Raw genomic sequence first — 20,951 nt, 5'->3', positions numbered from 1 at the left:
TTGCAATCATTTCTGTCTGAACCAAAGCATTTTCACGAGCTAGGCGAAGTTGAGCTTCAAAAGCGTGAACTTTGGATAGAGCATCCTTCCCTCCTAAATACTGAGCCTCTGCCCGAGCTTTCAATTCGTCAAGCTCACGCCTGGCCTGACCAACTTCATCTCGAAGGTGTTCCAGGGCGTCCTTATTTTTTTGCAACTTAAATAAACTAAGTATTAGCCCCAGGAGCTAGGAGGCGAAATGCACACTCACCCGGGACATAAAACTACATGCTCATTCAGGTGGTTTTATTAATTCAAGCTCCAGCCTGCCTCATACTGCAAATGTACCAACTCGACTCCTTTTTCTTCACAAAGGAGCGTTAGTGATCTCTCCTCATCTAGAGATTTCTGTAGCCTGGCTTCACAATGAAGCAGCTCGGACATAAGCTTGACAAATTCCAACAAAAGAAAGCTCAATAAGGAAGGGAAGGGGCAAAGCTCGAAAAACCTGTGCCGAAACTCACACTTGCCAATCCAGCCCCTTCGGCCCTGAAAGAGCCTACTCCGATCGAAACACAGTCGCTCAGTGTATGCAACCCCGGGTTTCTAGTATCGCTTGAAATGCTATCGATGAAAAAAGAAGGCCACAGAAATGGAGAAACCCTCTTTCAAGAACCGGGAGCTGCGGACATGACAGGCTTAGATGATGCTTCCACTCCGAAGCACCGGTCCCGCTCCGTCTTACTTTGATCGCCATCACCCTGTGAAAGCCTCTCATTCATTGTTACCGTTCTTTAGCCCGGAAGTCGGCAACACTTCCCCCTCTCCGAAGGAGCATTGCCTCGCCCCGAAAGGATCTCCAATGCATACAACAGTAAGATCAATACGCGTAAAAAAGATATGCTTCTCCACATGAAAGAAGGGAAAGGAAAGAATAGCACAGTACTCACCATGGTATTTTGCTTCCTATCTGCCCCAGGACAAAGCTTGCCACTTGCGCTCCTCACAGGTCGAGTGGGTCGCCAATTCTTGAACCTAATCCGGCAGATCAGGAACGTCACCTGGCACCCATGAAACTGCAGAGGATGAAAGGAAGGCACGGTTATGAAACCAGGCTTTCGTCATAAACAGAACTGAGAAAGCATGAGATACACCACTTACGAGTATAATTCCATTCCCCAGGGAATGGCATGAGCTTCATGGGGATAATGTCAGTGGTCCACACCCAGACAAAGCGACTCATCCACCCTCGATCTCCGTCTTCCACGTCATCAACAACAAAGGGCGTGGTCAATCGGCATCGCAATGTCAGTAGGCCTCGATGGTGGAAGGGACGGTACACCGTGATAAGATGACTAACAGTAAAGTCAAGCCCTGCCTTCTCCGTAAATAATCTCACCATCAACACCGTTCACCAAAATGACGGATGGACCTGCACCAAGGTAACCCGATACTCTAAGCAGAATTCGAGCACAACCCTATCAAGGGGGCCTGGTGTGAAAGGGTACGTGTACAAATTCAAGAACCCATCGGCATGATACGTGATTCCCTCACCCGGGGAAAATGCCTATAACATCACTTTCTCCCCCCCCCATCCGGAGTCTTTTCTCACTAATTCAAGATGCTCTTCTCCTATAAATGAAGTGGTCTTCAAGGCGTACTCTTGTTGGTCCTGAAGGCCAGAGGCAGAGCTCTCCCCTCCCTGTCGGGCATACACTTTCTCTAGTACCGAGGTGGTACCCGACCTTGAGGATCTCCATCAGAACATGGTTAGGCTCCAGAAAGCCAATAACACCTTCTTCATTCCCGAGGTAGTGACCAACCTCTAGGACCTCCATCAAAACAAGGTTAGGCTCCAAGAATCCAGTAATACCTTCTCCAGTCCTGAGGTAGTACCCGACATCGAGGACCCCCATAAAACAGAAGTTAGGCTTTAAGAAGCCGACGACATCATCACCAGTCCCGAGGTGGTACCCGACCTCGAGGACCTTCATGAGGACAAAGCTAGGCTCCAAGAAGCCGATTACACCTACGCCAGCACCGAGGTGGTACCCAACCTCGAGGATCTCCATCAAAGGAAAGTTAAGCTCCAGGGAAACGACATCATCACCAGTCCCGAGGTGGTACCCGACCTCGAGGACCTTCATCAAAAAGAAGTTAGGATCCAGGAAGCCAATGGCATCATTACGAGACCCGAGGTGGTAACCGACCTTGGAGATTTTTTGTCAAAAGGGAATTAGGCTCCCAATATATAAACATTTAAACTCTACTCGTATGGGCCTGGCCCCGGGGTACCATCTGAGATCAGACAAACCCTCTTTTAATATCTATCTACCGCACCTTAAGGCTATTTACACTAAGCCTAAAGTGAGTTTCCAGGTGGTCCGAATTTGAACAAACCTCTGCTCGGGGACTGCCCTCGAGAGATCAAAAGCAGTCCCTGTCCACAGGCCTCCGACCAAATTTCTTCTCAAAGGTTACCACGGAGTTTAAGTAATAAATCATGGTTTAAAGGCCCAAAACATTACTTTCATTCTATTCGAAGTCAAGGTTCCGGCGACCCCAATTCATCGGCCCAATCCAGGTTTGATCCAAGGGATCGTAAAAGGTTATGCGCAAGGCCATATTAATCGACCAAAGGCCAGAAAGAATACTCACACCCGGGTTTGATATTGGTAGCAACAGACAAAGTCATAAATTTGGAGTCTCCGCAAACATAAAAGAATATAGCAAGCATCGAAGACAAACTAGAGAAATATATTTGTATTCATGAACATTCGATTACAAAAACCCATGAGGGGTCCTTACACATAAATGAAGAAGCGAGAGGGTGCATATGTAATGAAAGTCTAGAACCTAATCTACTCTCAAAGGCTCATCTCTAGTAGCAGCATCTCCGAGCACCACCCCCTCGAACATGCATCCTCGACTGTGATACCTTCGACCGCCACCTCCTCTAGGTTCCTAGCACAATCCCACGGAGCAATATCTCCAAGGGCGAAGATGAAGAAGAGGAAAGCGGGAAGGCAAAGAAAAGGAAGGTGATGCAGAAAAGGTAGAAAAAAGAGACATAGCCCGCTGAAGCAAAAGTTTGAAGATTCGGCGTGCCTCAACCTTACTCGCATGGGCGCTCCAAGTCCACCTTCCAGGACATCGTGCCGTGCAATCTTAATGGCCGGTGCACCATTTTATCCCTTGGGAAAAGACCCGAGGGGTGAAATGCCACACTAGGCCAGGGTAGGAGAGTGAGCAGCAGTGTATAGTCCGAACACTCTCCCGAGCAGCGGTGTAAAGTCAAAATGTTCCCCTAAGTCAGAACAGGAAGACCCCTTTTTATCTCGTCACCTTTATCTAACGACGACAGCTGTGATAGCCGTAACGATAACAACCACAACAACGAGACAGTATAATCTCGCTCAACACAGCGGAGCATAGGTAAAAGGCCATGGCGTGACTGATAAGAACGCTGCCATAAGACCTTAAGACCAGAGACCCCAAACATGGCGGGTAGAAATGGAGAAGGATAACTAGAATGAGAAGAAAAGAATGGAAAGATGTTTAAAGGCACTTGGATAAAAGTATAGCATGGAAAGGCCCCATTTATAGGGGATGATAATGTGTCCAACAATGCCATCATTGCCTTTGAAAGACGGATCGACAAGCGTAATTAATGCGCCATTAGAAACTGGATCGACGACAATACGGTAGCCTTGAAGAATGGGAATCGGTAGCACATTGAATGACGCTAAAAATACAAATCCATGGGATGTACTGGTTATCATGAAGGTTTACATCGTAAGTACGATATCATCAGCGTGGCATCACTACGAGAAGTCCGAAGAGTTGGGTGTCAAAATAGTTTCTTATCACCCCTCTCTAAGAAAATCGGGGACTATCTGTGCACAGTGAAATTGGAGGGTCCAATTTCTCATTATCAAAGCACCTCAGAAAACCATCTCGAAGTCTCAAGGCTACAAGGTTATGATCTAGTCTCCTTCCCCGAGGCTCGTCGACACTCGGTCTTATGATAATGTTGACCACGGTCACGGTAGAAATAGGGATTTCCCAAGGCATGTGGCTAGGACTGACAGAGCCTAGAGAGCTACACTAAGACCCTAGTCAGGGTGTCATCTAGTTGTTATATTTCCATGTCTTTGTAATTACTGCTTGTTGTACTATGATGGGATTTCCCTCCTATATAAAGGGGATCCCTATCACTTTGTAAGGGTTGGTCACTTCAGTTGCTCCACATGAAAATATACAAGAACTCTCTATTTCACTCTTTAACATATTCTATTGATATTATTGCTTTCATTTATTGTCTTCATACTTGTTCTTTATTTATTTCTTATTATTGGCCATAAAGAGCCTCTATCAGTTATCCCATAATTGTTATCACTACCCTGATTTCCCTTAATAGCTCGTAGCCAAGCCCGGAGATCGACCTGGAGGCCCCAAATCGACAAGCCTAAGGCCCTAAGTAACCAACCTATCGGTTTGATTATAGCTCTCTAGTTTACTTTATTTCGTCTCTAAATCTCATATACTTAGCATCAACTGTTTAACAAGCTAGCATAAAAATAGATCACGTATTTTTAGAGTCCCATCAACAAAGTTAATTATTATTACCATTTTCACGGTAAACAATACCATAACTCATACTTCGATTTATTGTTACTAAGGTTTGCTACTGAAGTCCAGGCTACTTGTATTGCTTGTCCAATATGTATAAATCTATGTCGTTCAATGCTTCCACATTGTTTTTCATCTTAACAATGACGACCTAATCTCATCTCATACTTTATAATTTTTATCCATCCATTGTTGATTCACCTCTATAATATACCACTGATAACTTGAAACTTCTTACGTCATACCTTGCCACTAGTGCTTGCGTTGTATCGAGGAATATTTGAAGTGATTTTCCAATTTAGGGGTGATACTCTACTTTAATAACCGTAGTTTATAACATCTCGATGAGATTTACATATGTGGGTATTTTAATCCCATACAATTCATGAAATCCTCTTCAAATCATTACTTAATCTAAGGCCCAAACGCCATCCTTTATCTATCACAATTACACCTTCATTATACTACCAGGGTAGCGTTCCACTCTTCTAAATGCTACTAGTCTTAGACTCTTTTGAGTTCATTCAGATTATACTAAGCTTTCTATAATTTAGAGAAACTATTAGCTCTCTTATTTTCATGAGCTTAATCCTGAGGATTTATCAATTTTGGTCACCTTTTCACTCGCCTTTTCTCATTCTTACTCATGTCTTCCTAAAACTTTGTCGCTCCACCACACATTAGCTTGCGACTTACACATATCTATTTATACTACTCACAACCTTCCTTAAACTTGCTTGCATTATATATTTCCTTGTGTTATTTTGGAACATCACGTGAGACATCACATCGTCTCTAACTCTTCTTTACTCTCTCGGCTAAATCTCTCGGTACCTAGAAACCATAGGCTGGAAGATATGCTACTAACGACGACACTATCATTTCTGGGTACTGAATGCTCACTCTTCTAGCCTTCTATCAGAAGTATGTACTATTCACATCCTCCTACATTTGAGTATCTCGTACGTTATTCACCTTTACCTTACTTACCTTAAAATATTGCATCACATCTTCTATCTATTTCATAACCTCTCTTCCATGTAGGTTGATTCATATCCACAACTCTTTATTATAATATTACAATCCGGTGGGGGCTTCATACTGACTTTTTATGAGGCTGTTATATTTCTAAATGGCTTTATCATTGAGCCGTTATAGACTATAGTTGTTGTACTATCTCTCTTGTACCTCTGATATTAAGGTTGGTCCTGCAATGTTCTCGATAACGATTTTTATAATTTTCTAGGTCCAATAATCAAGCTCCTGATTTACTTAGTTGATGCAATTCTTTAGTTTCTTTTTCCCTTTGATCAACCTCCATGTAGGCTTAAGCTATCTTCTGATATGCGGCTCATGGTATTAGTTAATACTTTAGTACTTCATGGACTCTATAGGATATCCAGGATATAATCTCCTACCAAATTCAATGCTTGTCCATGACCTGGACTCAATTACTTCTTTTAACTTATACCGAAATCTTCTACGGCTGTATGATTATCAACGTATATGATGCATATATAAAATTCCGAACTCCTTAAGTGCGTTCATATCGTAACCAACTCTGGATCATTGATCAGATAAGTTCTTTCGTTCCATCTTCGTTTTTTTTCAACATATGCTATTACTTTTCCTGGTCTTTATGCCTCCTTGTTATGTTCATACTTAGCTTATCTCAGTGTCCACACATGCCAGAGTTTCCGTGCAACTCATATGATCTCGAATATTACTTTTAATTTTACTTCTCATTCATTAGCCATGGTAAGTGCCACTTTCCTTTGGAGTGCTTACAACATTGTTGTGAGACAATTGTTACATGATCATTTCCTCTTTAGGTCATTGTGCTTAGGTTGAAGCCTTCTTTCTTATTTCCTCAGCTAGTCTTTTGTTGTAGTACTTAGGGAGAACCCTTGACTCTCTTAAAGTTGTAAGTTTATTACGAACCTTTTGATGCCCTTCCTTGCCTATAATCATCTGTAGTTGCTTACCTTCGTGTCCTCGTGCTTGTAGGGTTACTGTTGAACTCATATTTTGACTGCCTTCCCAGTGGCACTTTCTTTTATTCCCGTAACACTCATACGGTACCTTTAACTACCCCAACTCCTATTTGAATATATCTCAGTATTATAATGACATTACTGCGAGGCTGATTTCTCCATGTTGAGGTTAACTATACTAATCTTGCATGATCAACTACTAACTACTCGTCGGCCCACTCTCATATTTATATTTCGCGTAATCTTTCTTGGGTTTTCTTCTTGCCTTAACTTACCTCACGTACTGGCTTCTTATCTATCAGTAACATCCCGGGTAGGAACCCTTACTCTTGACATCGTGCTTAGATAACGTTCTGGAATCATAGCATATCTGTAACTTTGGATAGGTGCAATCTCATCGCTTTTCTCCTTTTTATCGCATTCTTCCTTTGTCATTCCATATTTTCCCCTTTAGGGGAGTACTAAGACTTGGATATATAACGACTTGCTTATAGATATTTCTACTCTTCATCTTTGGTGTCCTTTCACATTATCAGTGACCTTTACTCGCCTTGCGGTAATCCTTTTGTACCAAGGATAAAAAAGTTCCTCATTCGCGATGGTGACACTTAGTGTATCTGGCACATACAGTCCCTTAAGCTTAACTTCACTTATATTGCTTGCTTTAGGGAAGCGTCTCCCCAAATGACCATCCTCTAAATTCATCATGGATCTTCTTCTGTTGTCCATTTTATTATCGCCGGAACAAAATCTGAAACTCTCATGATGCTGAATATTATCAAATCACTCAGTTCCTAATTCATGTTGAGTTTATCTTGTTCACCAGTCCATACTGACTAACTTTTTCCTTTTGGTAATCATGTTAGAGTCACGAATTTATTTCTCGAAATGAGGATGTGATGTTTTGACTTATAATCTTTGTTGCCTCAAGGCCTGTCACCTCTTGTATTTTCCTTCCCTTAAATACAGACTCTGTAATACTGACATTTTTGTTTTGATCTACCGTTGTCATCCATGTTGACATCTTACTCATATTGTTTCATTAACTCTCTTCATATTTCCCTGCTAATATCTCTGTCTATCACCTTATTCTGAAAACTTTAACAAGACATTCTCTTGCTTTTAGATCCCCTTGCTCCATACATTGGCTCTTCGGGTTTCCTAACATTCTATCTCTACTAGGGACGGGAGCGATACTAAGGTAATATTTATCCTTTCCAGGATTTCAGTGCCTATCTTTGTAGTATTAATATCTAGCTGTACTAATTTAGAGCGGACCATCTCGGTGTCTCACAAGGAGATCCATTACCACGTTTGCGCTATACTTCGGAAATGTCAACTAACTCTACCAATCCAGCTATGCCTCGAGCCTTCTGGTTCATTATACCTCGAGCTATGCCTCGAGCCTTCTGGCAACGAGCTATAGCATGCCATAATGATCCCAAAATCGGACTCTCCGATTTTATCCATATACAGATAGTCCCCACGTTTAATAAAGTGAAATGATAAGAAACAATCTTGAATTCTTGCCTCTTCGACACTCCCATTATGACATCAGCCCATCAGAGCATTAAATGCCATGACTCAAAGGTTACATAGAGGTCGCTGTCAACACGATTATCGAGAAGCCCGTTAACCATCATTGGTTCCACCTTTTAGCTCCTTAAACACCGCCCAAATGGCTTCTATAAATACTTCAATTTGTTTTTCCATTCACACTTTTATAACATCAAGTTTTTAGGGGTAAGTTCACAACATTCTGCATGTATCTTCTTTCAGTGCTTGTTTCTTCATCCTTTTTTTTTTTGACATTAAGCTATAATCATGGCAACAACTTAAAAAACGGTACCTCAGAAAGAGGGTGCCGCTTCTTCATCATGCCCGTCCAAGGGTAAACCAAAAGTACCTCCAAGTGTTGAGCAATGTACCCCTGGCCACTTCGACACGGTCTCCAATTTTGCCATAAAAAATCCTCCTTCTACACCGGGCCGATGTTGTTACCCCCCGCAATATTACATCAATATTACGTCCTGCGGTATTTCATTTTGACGACGTTGCACCCAGAAGTATTGTATGTTAAAATTTCGTTTTTAGTTAACCGTTGTAGGGGATGAGATCATCTTGACGTTAGCGTACTTACGCTATTTATAACAAGCGATAAATAAGTTTTATGAAGGATAAAGGGGTACACAGATTAAAGAAAACAAGTTTCGTTGAAAGTGGCCAATTTGAAATAAAATACGGGTCAAGCGATAACATCCGATAATTATAAACTAGTACCATGCAAGGTACTATATGACCACGGTAGTGTAATATATAAAGTATATATGAAGTATTTTGAAAATAAATAGAATTTTAAGTAATTTGTGATAATTATTAAATTATGCGGGTAATAAATTAATTACCGGGTAACGAAATATTACCCGATCATCTAATAAGTGGATAAATTAATAAAATTACACCCAAAAAAGAACGTGGCAGCCAACCACTTTCCAAAAAATGTCTCATAGTCATGTTGGAATAGGTGGCTACCTAAGGGTTGATTGAATTTAATACGTAGCTTAGTCTGACTGCATTTTCCTTTTGGACAAAAAGAACCAAAAGATGTTCTTGATTCAAATGATGTTGGAGATTGGAATTCAAAAGAGAAAATTATAGATTCTTGGTCTTGAAAATGTTAGCCCCTGCTTAGTCAATTCAAGCTTTAAACAAAGCAAATTTTCATTTTCTCATGAACAAACACCAACAGAATGACGAGCTCCCACAACAAAATGTTTTCCAACCAAAACAATCCAACGAAAATTATTTGAAGTTTAATAACGTACAAATTTTGGGGTTCTAAAGGAATACGGTGCAATATTATCCAAGAATATTATACGGAGTTTTCTCTATTCCGGGTATGTTAAGGCTATCCCTTCTTTCTTTTGGCATGATCCATACGATATGAACGAAACGTGCAAATGCACAAATTCCATAAGTGACTCAACTCATGGAAGTAATAGAAATATCTATGTTCTTTAATTCTCATGTGTCATAATATTTTTTATCTGTTATGGGTCTCAGAAAAATATGAAAGTTGAAAAGATGTTACTTTATGATATTGCTCAAGAGGCAAAGTGGTCTTATGACCTTCCGAATGATTTTATTGATGTATTTTTCATGCATTGCATTCATGTGCATAGACCCATGACCAGATGGCGTTATATACGCGTATATATGTAAATATATATATATGGAGTGGGAAAAGGTTACGGCGTTATATACGCACCACCACCTGATCGCTGGTATATGATGATGATATTGCCCACAGTGGCCGAAATATGATTCAAACGGCGTTATATACGCATATATATGTAAGTATGATTCAAATGGCGTTATATATGCGTATATATGTATGTATATATGTATATGAGATATGGGAAAGGTTATGGCGTTATATACGCACCACCACCTGATCAGCTGGTATACGATGATGATTTTGCCCATAGTGGCCGATATGATATGATGGGATGCCCTCAGAGGCTGATGATGTTATGAAATATGTACCTATGCAAGACATGGCATTCATACGCATATGCACGATGCTAAAAGTAATTTATGATTTACAAAGTTATTCAGACTCACAGGTTAAGTCATGTAATCTATATGTCTTTCATGCCTCTTTTGTATTTATTTATGTGCCTAACATACTTGGTACATTATTTGTATTGACGTCCCTTTTGCTTGGGGACTCTCCATTTCGTGCCCGCAGGTCCCGATAGACAGGTCGAGAGCCCTCCAAGTAGGCTATCAGCTCAGCGAAAGATGTTGGTGCGCTCCATTTACTTCGTAGTTGCTCGTTTGGTTAGTATGATTTAGACGTGTATTGTTTGGTAAGGTGGGACTCTGTCCCGACCTTTATGATATTTATGTACTCTTAGAGGCTTGTAGACATATGTCGTGTATATAAAAGATTGTACAGCCTTGTCATCCTTTGTTTTGAGTTTGTAGATGATAATATTGGCCTATTAGGCCCGTATGTCACATGTATATGATGATGTAATATGAAATATACGTTACGTTGGTACTCGGTTGAGTAAGGTACCAGGTGCCCGTCGCGGCCCATCGGTTTGGGTCGTGACAAAAGTGGTATCAGAGCAGTTCTGTCCTAGGGAGTCTACAAGCTGTGCCTAGTAGAGTCTTGTTTATGGGTCTGTCGTACACCATACTTATAAGCAGGAGGCTATAGGACATTTAAGATTGTCACTCTTTCTTCTTACTCTTGATCGTGTGGTAGATCTCACTTATAAGAATTCAAATACCGAACTTCTATTCGTAATAAGTCGATGCGTACACTCAAAAAGACGATTGATAAGATATATAGATGTGGAAGTGTTGAGTTAGAGGAATTTGATTTTGCATCTTGCTTATGATTAGTAAATTTGAGATATTCTACAGATTATGCGTGTACTAAAAAGTGTAAGGTTCATGGTAAGGAGCTTTAAGGAAAGGATACTTATTCACTATTATGGTAAAAAGGAATCGGAAGTTAGACACAAGTTTTAGCAAGCAAAAGAAGCAAGGTGAAGAAGGGTACGTGGTACCCAGTTAATAAAGATTATCACTATTTACCATTCATGAAGAGAGATATAAGCATTTTGAGTTACCTTCAATAGTAACAGAGGAATATACAACGGGTCGCACCCCTTCCAGATATGCCCTATGGGGGTTAACAAAAGTAATATAAGAATTTATGATGGATGAATTGATTGCGTCATTTGACATTTCCGAAGATTATTGCAAATGTGCAAATAAATCTCTTTATGAGACACCTAGATTGTGCACTCTAAAATAGTGTAGTCAGAAATGAGTACTACAAAAGACATGCACTATAAGCCTTGAAGGGATAAATATTACCTTAGTGCGACTCGTGTCCCTAGTAAAGCGAGAACGTTAAGCAACTTGAAGAGCGACGGGATGGAGCAAAGGAAAGATAAAAGCAAAAGAATGTCGTATTGAAGTTTACACAAGAAAAGGGATAGACAGAAACATTAGCAGAGCAATGTGGAGAAAGATAAGAAAGCATTATGAATAAGGTGTGATACATGGATGAAAATGGTAGAATGTTACAAATTTTATAGTCAAATGAAGGAAGAGACGAAAGGTGATGGGTCTTAAGACAACAAAAGAGTATAGGCGATAAGGTTATATCCTCTTTGCGAGAAATAAGTTCGTGACTCCAACGCAACTACCAGAGGGGAGAGTTAATCCCCAGAGTAACAGAAATCAGTATGGATTGGTAAACAAGATAAACTAAATATGAATTAAGGACTGAATGATTGTAAAGCACTCGGCATTATGGTAATTTCAGATTTCGTTCCGGCGGTAATAGAATGGACCACAGAAGAAGATTCACAATGAATTCAGAGAATAGTGGTCTTCAGGGAGACGCTTCCATAGAGCAAGCAATGTGAGCAAAGTTAAGCTTAAAAGACTGTATGTGCTAGTTACGCTAAGTGTCACCCTCGCGAGTAAGGGAAATTGTCATCCTTGGTACAGAAGAATTGCCACAAGGAAAGTAAGGATCATTGATGTTGAGAAACGACGCCAAAGATGAAGAGGTAAAACATCTATAGGTAGATCCTCGCGGCTTCAGTTTTTAGTATACCCCTAAAGGGAGAATATGGAGTGATGTGGCATTAAGTCAAAATTAAGTGGTTCTAGTGACTATGGAATGGTAAAGGAAGAATGCAATAAATGAAAGAGGAATGAGATGGCACTTATCCAAATCTTATAGATATACTATGATTCAAGAATATTGTGCAAGCATGACGTCAAGAAGAGGAAGTAAAGGTTCCTGCCCGAGCTATTATTAATAAATAAGGGGCTAGTGTGAGACGTAGTTTAAGACAAAGAAAATAACCCAAGAAAGATTATGAGGAATATTCATATGAGAATGGGCCAACAAGTAGTTAGTAATTGGTCAAGAAGATCCCAGTTATGTCTAAACATGAGGTTACAGACGAGTCATCAGATCGTGTATGATAAACATAGTAGAACCCAACATGGAGAATTCAGCCTCGAAGATTATCATTATAATACTTGAGATATATTCAAACAAGAGTCGGGGTAGTTAAAGGTACCGCATGAGTATTACGGGGATAAAAGAAAGTGTCATTGGGAAGGCAGTCAAAATATCAGTTCAGAAGCAACCATACAAACATGAGGGCATGGAAGTAAGCAACTACGGATGATTATAGGCAAGAAAAGACATCAAAAAGGTCCGTAATAAGCTCACAACTTTACAAAGGTCAAGGGTTCATCCTAAGTGTCACACCTCTTTTTTCCGCCCCCGCGAGGGGTGAAGGAGATTTTTCCAATTAAAGGACAGTCGAAACGGGATTTGTTTATTTATTTCAGAGTCGCCACTTGAGAGATTTAGGGTGTCCCAAGTCACCAATTTAATTCCGAATCGAGGAAAAGAATGACTCCATATTACAGTCAGCGAACCAGAAATCCGGATAAGGAATTCTGTTAACCCGGGAGAAGGTGTTAGGCACTCCCGAATTCCGTGGTTCTAACACGGTCGCTCAACTGTCATATTCGTCTTGTTTATCTGATTTATACAGTTTTGCGCTCTTGTGCAAGTTTTAACTCTTTACCGCTTTTATTATTATATTTTTTTAAAAAAATGTGAACATCGTTTAAAAACATGTCTTTGGATTGCGTCACATGAAATGCACCCGCAATCCGGAACACAGTTTTATTCAATGTTTTGGGATTTGGATTTGGGTCGCATGAAATGCGCACCCGAGTTTAAGAAGGTAAGATTAATTAAATCGCCCCTAAAGAGTCTAACGCGTTGTTGTCTTTGGGGGAAGACAGTGAAATTCATTAAACAGTTCATCCCAAATTCTAAGTATTTATTACGGCCAGTTATTGAGGGCCCCGCAATTTGCATTTTTTTTTTGTTTGGCGAGGCTCATCTCATTTTATTTAAAGGCAAACCTAAAAGCAAACTAATATTTCCTATCTTTGTTTATCTCTAACAAAATGGAAAGGTCCTACTATATTTACATACTTATGAGTTATTATAGTTTAAGCTTCAAACGTGATTTATTGAAAGAGGGACGTGATACGGGCAACCCATTTGGCATTTATGGGCCCAGCCCTAATGGGCATGGAGCTAAATTCGGCCTGGGCCGCTCTTATTTTAATTGGGCCTATTCAACTCATTTGATAGGCGTTTAGCATTTATAAACAAACAAGGGGAAAAAGCTGAAATGCGATGTACTGTTTGCCTTAATCAAACCATATTCCTAACAACTTAAAACAGATCATTTGTTTAAAGAAAGAACTGTTCGGTACCTAACATGCTTCTTGATAAACAAAATAATAAATTAATAGGACATGGCTACTACAACATCAATCCCTTTCCCTTATAAGCAACACATATAGTCTTCCAACTGAATGATAGGTATAAAAGTTCAACTACATCACAGCTAACCACATAGTTCTATTAGGAAAAATAAACTATCATGCAGGCAACATATTCTTTCAATACATTTTCTAAAGCTAATTCGAAGTAACTTCAAAATCTTCCAACTTTCTTTGTATTCATGCCTCAAATTTCTGCTTACATTGATAGTTTATCAGTCGTGTACTTGGTATAGGAAAGCAAAAGAAGAAGGAGAATGAACAGCAGAAACAGTATGCAACAACACAGCAACAGCAGCCACAGGGACAACCCGATAATAGACCAAAAATCAGCAGGAACTTAAGTGAAAACCCAGCAGAAATCTCAGAAGAAACCAACAGCAACAGCCAGTGGACTTTCAGTCCAAAACAGAGAACCAAAACACTCAACTGAAATAGTTTTTTAGCGAGTAAAGAACCAAGAAAAACTAAACTGGAATCCAGCAGTGTTCCAACACAGCAGATTGGTACATGAAAAATCAGTGGTTTCTGGTTTCTGACAAACAAAAGGAAAATCCCAGAAGAAAAAAAAAACAGCCTCCAACTCCTTGATGTGGAGTTTCAGCTTTAAACACTCTATTTCTCTCTAAAACTACTCTTTTGCTTTTGAAAATTAGCTCAACTTTCAGCCTATTTCTGACTTGTGAAGGTTCAGAAAAAACAGCAGCTGAAAGCTTTTCAAACTCTGAAATCTTAGTGTTCTCCTTAATTTCTGATTTCCTAACCTTTTTTACCTTTGATGTCTAACCCCATTTCTCCACCTTAAACGAGCCTATTTATAGGCAAAATACAAGCAAACCCCCAGGCTGCCTCGTTTCCCCCCAGCCCTCAACTCTGCCCATACCCCTTTATTTCCCATTAACATGTGTTTTGTGCCCCAAGGGTATGGGCAGCTGACAGTCTTTTAATTAACCCCATGCTATCAAGTTTGTTCCCCACTATTGTATTAGTTTAATGCTATTTCAGTACCCTATGTCAGCCCCACTTAAACTAACCATTTCTGATCTTTTTCCACCCCTAAACTAACCCTGTTAGCCCCTGATTATTACTGTATTACCCTACTACAGTAGTAGGACATTTTGAACTTCTGAAAGTTCAAATTCAAGCTGCCCTAAACTGAGTTCTAGCTATTACATTGCAGCTACAATCCATTCACAGATAATGTCAAACAATCAGCTAAACGACAATGATTCGATCAGTCATATGAAGCTACACGAATCAGAATATTTGCACATTCAGTCCTATGAAACTAATCGACGACATTTATCTAATTGACTATACTAATCATAACATAGAACAATCAGTCGATTAAACGAACAATATGAACAGGGCATCAACTGCCTTCAACAACTTTGCACGACACAGGGAAACTATATGAATTATCGATTCGACGATATTAATCAAAATGAAATATGTATATCACTATACGTATTCAACCATAAACAGAATACCAATCGACCAAATAAAAGGTCTTACGAAGATGGAGAACAATTGAAAGAAAATATCAGAAATAGCAAACAAACTAATTAACCACGCTGACAAACTAAAACAATACTAAAACAAAAACAGAAAAGGAAAAGTGAACTTACTCTGAAAAGCTTAAACACAGACGACCCCGGCCCGAGCTGGATTTGACCATTTGAGGTCGAAGAGATCTTAATCGAGGTGTTCTCGACCGAGAACACTCCGATTAAGGTCTATTAGACCCCAACCTTCCGTTTAATCTGACCGGATTCCAAAATTCTTGTGTTCCAGGGTTCGAACAGTCAGATTTGGGATTTTGGGATTTGTGGGTAGATTCGGACCAAACCAAGCTTGGTTTGGTCACGAGTGAGGCTAGAGTAATGGGTGGTGTGAATCTGGGGTGGGTTAGTGTAGGTCGGGATTTTGCTCGAACCTTCAAATGAAGATTCGAGACGATGGGGAATGATTCGAGGCAAGGGGGCAACAGATCCGTGTTCAGGGTGGTGAGGTGCATCAGGGGTGTTAGTTTGGTGGTCACCGGCGTCGTTGCCGCCGGGTTCACGATGAGAGTGAACATTGGTGGCTAGGGTTCGGACCGAGGGTTTGGGTTTGTGTTTGGGACGATGAATGGGGGGTATTCTGATGGGGGCATGGGGTGTGATGAGGGGCTTATATACGGAGTGTGGTAATTAATCTGAGCCGTTAGATCAAATGGTCTCAACGGCTTGGATTAATTGGTGAGGGACAGAACGGGGTCGTTTGGTATAGAAACGGGGTCGTTTGGTTTTAATGAAGGGCCGGGTTGATCCAGGTAAGTAGGTCGGGTTTGGAATGGGTATAGAGATGGAATCCTGGCCGTTGGATTGATTTAAACCAACGGTTTTGATTAAAGAAGGTCGATACGATGCCGTTTGGGGCGTCTCACGGTCTGACCAAATTGGACCGGGTCTGGTTGTTTTGGGCCTGGATTTGGGTTGCATTTTTTGCCCAAATCGGGTATTTTCTTCTTATAATTAAACCCAAAAAATTCCTAAAACGAAAATTATACTACATAAATATTAATTAACACCAAACAACAATTATCGCACGAATTATGCATTCAATAAAATTATCATGACAACAAAATAGAATAAAACACTTATTTTTGCGATTTTCGCTTTAAAAAACCCGATAGCGGTTGATTAATTCCCAAATGTACCATTTTCCTAAATGCATGCTACATGTATTTTTTTGTATTTTTGACTATAGCAAGGCGATCATTTACGGACAAAACAACTATCAAAATGTCACGCAAATTCTTAAAATTGTACCCGAAGGCTACCTGTTTTATTTATTTTTCGATTTCTTTTGGAATAGCATCCGGGAAACAAAAATCACGTGCTCACAGCTGCCCCTCTTTGGCCGAAAACACAAAGAGTTTTTGTACAAAGATAAAGTGAGCGGATACGAGCGATTTTTGCCCGTTGGAATACCCCGTGTGAAGCATTTTTTTTTAAAAGATTTAACCGATCCTTTGCTTCGAAGGTTTCCTACATATCCCTGGCAAAAGGGGAATCAGGTAAATGTAGTCCGGGAAGTTTTGGTGGTTGGGACTACCATGGGACTGCAATGTTGCTGCTGCTGCATGCTGTCATCACTGCTTACCGATCTCCTTGTTACACCGTGTTTAAAAGAAAAACAAGAAGCTAGGCTAGACTAAGGATCATGAGATCTCATCTATCTTCACTTGTTCTTGTTGCCTTGCTTTCTTGTTGGCTTGTGTTTCTTCCGGTGCTTTTCTTCCGAGAACTTGGGGATGATACTGGCCTTTTGCTTTTCTGAATACCAGTTTTCCTCATTTTGTTTGGTCCGCTGGGGATATGGCTTTCTTCATTAAGCTTTTCTGCGGTTCCTCTGGGGATACGGCTCTCTTCATCAGATTTGTTATGCTGGGCATAATTTAATGTTCACATGCCGCTTCTTTCAAGACGCGTGCTTTTCTTCCTTTTGACTAATGCACTTGAATTTGTGCTGGGACCTCTTGTTGCCATCTTCTGCTTTCTGGTGCTGGGGATTTATATTGTTTCCTGGTGGGGATTCTCGTTGTAACCTTCTGCCTTCCGGTGGGGTTACTGATTTCAAGATATGAAGTATAAGACTCAAAAGTATTCCTCTCGTTATACATGTGGGCGCCTGACATGGAAATAAAATAAAATGTGTACCCTCATTATACTGGTGGGCAACCTAGGACATCAAAATGAAAAATGCGTACCCTCATTATACTGGTGGGCGACCTAGGACATGAAATGAAAACAGAAATGTATACCCTCATTATAGGTGGGCGACCTAGGACATGAAATGTAAAGACTGAAATGTATACCCTCATTATACTGGTGGGCGACCCAGGACATGAAATGAAAACAGAAATGTATACCCTCATTATACTGGCGGGCGACCTAGGACATGAAATGAAAACAGAAATGTATACCCTCATTATATTGGTGGGCGACCTAGGAAATGAAATGAAAACAGACATGCATACCCTCATTATACTAGTGGGCGACCTAGGACAGGAAATGAAAATAGAAATGTATACCCTCATTGTACTGGTGGGCGACCTAGGACATGAAATGAAAACAGAAATGTATACCCTCATTATACTGGTGGGCGACCTAGGACAGGAATGAAAAATGCGTACCCTCATTATACTGGTGGGCGACCTAGGACAGGAAATGTAAAGATAAAATTGTATACCCTCATTATACTGGCGGGCGACCTAGGACATGGAATGAAAATGCATACCCTCATTATACTGGTGGGCGACCTAGGACATGAAATGAAAACAGACATGCATACCCTTATTATACTGGTGGGCGACTTAAGACAGGAAATGAAAACAGAAATGTATACCCTCATTGTGCTGGTAGGCGACCTAGGACATGAAATGAAAACAGACATGCATACCCTCATTATACTGGTAGGCGACCTAGGACAGAAAATGAAAACAGAAATGTATACCTTCATTATACTAGTAGGCGACCTAGGACATGAAATAAAAACAGAAATGTATACCCTCATTATACTGGTGGGCGACCTAGGACAGGAATGAAAAATGCGTACCCTCATTATACTGGTGGGCGACCTAGGACATGAAATGTAAAGACAGAATTGTATACCCTCATTATACTGGTGGGCGACCTAGGACATGAAATATAAACAGAACTGCATACCCTCATTATACTGGTGGGCGACCTAGGACAGGAAATGTAAAGACCAAATTGGATACCCTCTTTATTCTGGCGGGCGACCTAGGACATGAAACGAAAACAGAAATGTATATGAATTTGTTTCCTCGTCCTCCGAGAAAATATTTGGACAACGGCCGAAAATTTTCTGCCCCGGTTTTGGTGACCTTTCTTGTGGTGTGTCTTTCTGCCATCCTCAACCTTTATTTTCCTGTAGAAATCAAAGAGAATCTTGTTAGTTTCAACATGGTGAGTGATCGTGCTACTCCTGCCGGGGGATGATTGTTCCTTTCCCTTTCCTTTGCTCTGTTCTCCCAAAAACTGGTTGGGGGATAAAGTTGCTTACTGGGGATGATATGTATGCTGGGGATGAATTTCTGCTGGGGATGGTTTTCCATTTATCCCTTCCCCGCTCTTTTGTTTCACAACATGCTATGGGCGTCTCCTTCAACTTCAAAATTACTCCCTTAAGCGTTTATTTTCTCACAGACCTGCAGGACATAACATGTTGTCACCTGGGGATAACGTTGTTGAGGATAGGATGGTTAGGGTTATCTTACTGCGGATTAATTCCCTTTTTTTTTCCTTTCCATGGCGTTTGACCACCTTGGACCTTGGTCCGTGATTTATTTCAGTTTTTGCTGGGGATCTTTTGGAACTTGGTCCACAAGTCCTTCAACCGTCGTTTTCTTTATGTTCCCCTTATCTTTCTAAGCTAGTTTGTCATTTGGTTTTGCAACGAACCCCTTCCGTCCTATTGCCTTGGCTTTGACCTGTGCCATTCGCATTTTGCTTTGTACCATTTTGTCCCCTGGTAGTAAACTCTGAAAGGTCCTTCTCAAAACAAATTTCTGGAAAAGTCTTTTAGACAAAGAAACGAAAAAGATAGAAAAGAGAAAAATCTTTCTGAACAAATGCTGGGGGAGGAAGAAGAAAAGGAAAGAACTTATCTGGATGGTATGACTGGTCCCTATGATCATGTCGTGCATTACGGATTACCTGACCCAGTCTATTTGTATCAATCAATCTGCCTGATGGCCTTACTTGCTGGGGATAAATAGGTGCCCACCTTTTCGCAAATGCGGATCCTTCTTGCCAATGTATCTTGTCGTCTTGTAGTGCCCTTCGAGGGATTTTCACTAATAAGACTCTCTCTTTTCTCTCAGCTCTCGTCGCCTTATGGTGCCTGTGAAGGTTTTCACCGATGAGACTCTCTCATTTTATTTCTCTCATCTTTCGTCGCCTTATGGTGCCTGTGAAGGTTTTCAACGATAAGACTCTCTCATTTTTCCCTTCAACGGGGAGTTGGGGTGCTGCCTACATGACCCTCTCTTTCGGAGATTCTTTCTGGCTATCAATTCATTTCCCGTTTATGATCCCCTTCTTTGCTGGGGATTAGCGTATTATTCTCGGCTTCCATTGGTCTGACTTGGCACCTTTTGGATATTGAACGGGAGGTCTTTTTTGGACATCGATGTTGGTTTTGTGTGGGTTAAAAAGGGAAAGGCTATTAAATATTTAACGCGACTTTGATGGGTGAAATGTTACAACTCTTGGAATCAAACCTTTTTTTGAAGATTAAAAACATAACTCCTGCCCTGTTTTTCTTGCTTGGGGAATTTTTATATTTACACTATGTTGAGCTACGCACATTACGCACACTATGCACACTACGGTGCACTATGACCGAGCGGTGAGGCACCTACGTATCCTCTTTGAGGAATTAGGTCAAACGTAGTTCCTGCGGTTTCGTTTGTTTTTCTTATGATCTTTATCTTGTTTTCATTTTTCTTTTAATTTCTTTTTTTTCATATCTTTTTCCCATTAGTGATTCCAAAAGAGGGGTATGAAAGAATAACTTAAGACTCGAAGGGGGGAAGCAAAGGTTAAAAGTGTTTGGATAGAAGAAAGAATTGCCTCCGTCATTTCATTATCCAATAAGTACCAAATACAAACAAATGAACCGATAAGTACCCTAATCAAAGAAATTACGCATAATATCTTTTGACTGCATCAGATTTGATAGACATGTTGACACATCTTCCCTCGATATCTGTTAGACACAAAGCACCGTTGGACAACACTCTGGTCACGATATAAGGCCCTTGCCAATTTGGTGTGAACTTGCCTTTTGCTTCAATCTGATGCGGGAGGATCCGTTTCAATACTTGCTGCCCTACTTCAAATTTTTTGGGGCGCACCT

The sequence above is a fragment of the Nicotiana tabacum genome, chromosome 5, assembly GCF_000715075.1.
Source record: "Nicotiana tabacum cultivar K326 chromosome 5, ASM71507v2, whole genome shotgun sequence".
Taxonomy (NCBI): domain Eukaryota; kingdom Viridiplantae; phylum Streptophyta; class Magnoliopsida; order Solanales; family Solanaceae; genus Nicotiana; species Nicotiana tabacum.
This window is presented reverse-complemented; position numbering follows the sequence as displayed.